Source organism: Trachymyrmex septentrionalis, unplaced genomic scaffold (genome assembly GCF_001594115.1).
Source record: "Trachymyrmex septentrionalis isolate Tsep2-gDNA-1 unplaced genomic scaffold, Tsep1.0 scaffold33, whole genome shotgun sequence".
NCBI classification, from domain to species: Eukaryota; Metazoa; Arthropoda; class Insecta; order Hymenoptera; family Formicidae; genus Trachymyrmex; species Trachymyrmex septentrionalis.
In genome coordinates this window covers 1,034,659-1,038,281 of record NW_017305494.1, presented here as the reverse complement: position 1 = coordinate 1,038,281, position 3,623 = coordinate 1,034,659, and the positions used below count along the sequence as shown (strand labels likewise).

At 42.8% G+C, this 3,623-nt stretch overlaps 1 pseudogene; it reads right to left on the bottom strand.

Annotated features, from left to right (window-relative positions):
* LOC108750146 overlaps positions 1 to 2,058 on the bottom strand; it is a 5,133-nt pseudogene extending 3,075 nt beyond the window's left edge.
* Positions 2,059 to 3,623: the final 1,565 nt, after the last annotated feature.

Here is a 3,623-nt window from a genome sequence, read left to right as displayed (position 1 = left end):
GATTTCTGATCGCACAGTAAGACGAATTCTTCATGAAGACCTACAATTTCATCCATACAAACTGGCAGTGGTGCAAAAACTTAATACACGCGATTTCGATTCACGAAAAAGGGCTTGTGAAGCCTTTGTCGAAAACCTGCCTCATGACGCGCTTGTGTTCTTCAGCGATGAGGCACATTTTCATCTGTCAGGATGCGTTAATAAACAAAACATGCGATATTGGAGTGGCACGAACCCCCGAGAACTTCACGAGCAGCCCCTGCATGCAAAACGTGTGACTGTTTGGTGTGCATTATCGAGAGTTGGCATTATTGGACCCTGGTTTTTTGAAGAAAACGACAAGGCACTTACAGTTACTTCTGACCGTTATATCCAGATGATTGAAGAATTTTTCCTTCCCAAACTTGAAGAAATGAATCTCAGGGATGTGTGGTTCCAACAAGACGGCGCCACAGCTCACACGGCACGAACATCAATGGCTCTCTTGCGCGAACATTTTCCTGAACGTCTTATCTCTTTGAGGGGTGATCTTGACTGGCCAGCACGCTCGCCAGACTTAGCACCCTGTGATTTTTTTTTATGGGGATATCTCAAATCCTTGGTGTATACTAATCGTCCAAAGACCTTGGGTATGCTGAAGAACAATATTCGTGCTGCTATTGCTAACATCGACACGGGCACACTGGAGAAAGTGGAACAAAACTTTCGATTTCGACTCTCTCAATGTATTGACCAGAACGGAGGTCACCTTCAAGATATTATTTTCAAAAAGTAATTAAAAAAAACTTTAAATGTACCTCTATGTAAAAATACAAAGATTAAAATGACATTTCTAATAATTATTGTTTTATGATCTTTTCAAATAAGGAAATTCCCGCGCCGCACCCTGTATCTTCGCGCGACATCCCGGACGTAAGTTTTCTTTCGCGATTGATTTGATAACAGCTGGGGCAGCCGTGCCAAAAACAACCGTGAAATTGTAACACGTAACGCGACGTCTCGTTCGCTGATTCGACTTCATAATATCCGTCGACGGGTACCGGCAATTCGATACTCGCGACCTCGCCCTGCATGGATTATAGGATGCCCAAGCTCACGTTCCATCCACACTAATCACTGCAGGGCTTTGTGCGAGTGATTATCTTTATATTTATATCCGCCAGGTGGAATGATTCCTATTTCTTCCTCACGTAAAAAGTTTTTACGGAAAACTTTCATACATGTGGAAGCGATAGTCATGCATTCTACGAACGGACACACGTCTCCGCGTTCTATTATAAAAAGATTTTTCTGAACGCCATGCACGCACGTCGAAGAATATCTACGTCATTCCGGCAATATTTTATTATTTCCTGTTTAAAATTAAAATCGAAATTCGAACGCGACATTTCCTCGTACCATAAAACGCTCGTGTTCCTCGGGTTTCATTTATTCGGGCGAATAATATCGTGCGTCTGGTATTGGACCAATATAATTTTGATTGTTCAACGTATTAAACAAATGAGGAAAAAAGCCTTGACCCAGAGTATCCTGCAACCCGAAAGCCTTGAGTAACTCTGATAATCGCATAGATATATAATTTGAGCTATCGATGAATTTTGTACGTCCAATCGTCATAACGATAATTTTCGTCTCGTTCAAAATCACCCGAGGTTCTTCCGTTATTCCCGACTTTTCAACGATGTACTTTAAAATAAATTGAGCGTCAAATGCTTCAGCATTATGTGCGATACAGATAAATTTTTTTAAATATTTAGACGAGCGCGTCGCGAAATCAACGAACTCTTTTATGGGGTCTCTACTAAATACGAATTCGCGCACTCCACACCAACGACATCGCAATGACATGGTCTCTATTCCCGCGCACGCTTCGCAAATTTGTTGCGCGACGTAGAAAATTGGAACGTGAATTTTTACATTCTCCGTTCCTTCGAGCGTTTCGTCTTGTCGCGTTTCGAAATCATAAAACACGAATGCGACGCGATCTCTTTTAACATGCTCGTCCGTGTCTTCGATGTCATTCGTATTTGTTTGCGGATTTTCTTCTCGCAACATCATAGTACTTGTACCTCTCCAGAGTTTTCTACTGTGGCTTTACGACAAAGAGGCTGCATGTAACACAAATGATTCAAAGACTGTAACAAACGACTCGTTTTGCAATAAATTACATCGCAATCGTGTCGCGATTTTGAATTAATCAATCGCCCACAACCGTTGTAAATTTTAATGGATTCGCAAACGCTTGAGAGGAATTGGTTATACGATCCCTGCGTTCAATGACGATCGAAACACGGACGCCCGAAAAAGATGCGAGCGCACGAATCGCACTTAATCATCTCAAAGTCGGGGAGCTCGCAAGACGGGGTGGCGTAGCAACGTGGGCATTTTTTTGTGCATCGATGCCCTCGGTCGTTGCGAAAGCCCACGCTACGCAATATCCTCCGCGGCGGCGGCTTTTAAACTTAGTATAGGGTTATAATGTCGCGAACCCTCGTAATATATTATGTTTAAACAACACGAGGGTTCGCGACCTAGGGAGGAAAGTAATGAGCAGCCGTCATACATCGGATTCTCGCCTCGACCGAAAGTACTAAAATTATATAACATTATAGCAATATTTTCGGAAGCGAGAATCCGTTGGAATTGCTCGATTTCACGAATACCACAGCCTTCCTCGGGAATCATGATATCAGCGGATTTCGTTAATTCTTCGGCCAGCTTACGTTGTAACGAAGAACGCTGGTATCTCACGGATTCCCATTTTTCTTGCAATTCGTACGCAGTTGCCCGCGCTCTTGATGTATGCGAGCTACTACAAGCGAACGAGGAAAACACAAATTGTCTGTGTTATTTATTTGTAAAATCGAGCTTTTGGCTATGTCTTCGCGAGTCAATCGATTAGATTGACGCCCGCGACCTGCGAGTACCGAGACTTTGAAAACGCGCACGGTAAAATTTTCTGCGATATCCAATCCTCCAGCACTTTGCGCTAACACACTCACGAGTTGCCATATGTCCTCGTGAGTTAAGTCGCGTGCCGGACGAAACGATAGACCGCGCGCTAGATCCGCCGACTCGAACGATAATCCTACGTAATCATTCGGTTCGCACGAATGTAGCGCATACGTCCTAATTTCACGGAACGCGCTTTCTATCCAACGAACGATATCAGTACCTTCGGGTGGCGGACGTATCGCGAAAGTTGTCTCCCTCCCTAGTAACGCAAAATTCCTGAATCGACGCGAGTTTTTCGCCCTTGATTCTATAAAAGCGAAATTATCTCTAACCTCCTCCTCGTGTCGACGATAACGATCCTGATCCTTTTCCTCGAGCTGATGATGATGATGATGATGTTGCTGCTGCTGCTGCTTCCATCGGCATGGTTTCTTCTTGCGTATGCTGCGATGTAAGACGATCAGCACCATTTGTACTGTAAAAAAAATTAAGCAAACCTTATTAGTCCGATAACATTGCTATATATATATATATATATATATATATATATATATATATACACACACAATATATTAAGTTAGAAACTTATATTACTATTCGTAACATTACTGCTTGGCAAGATAACTCACCTACAGTTGTTTATATGATCGGTCGTGGAAGGATAATAA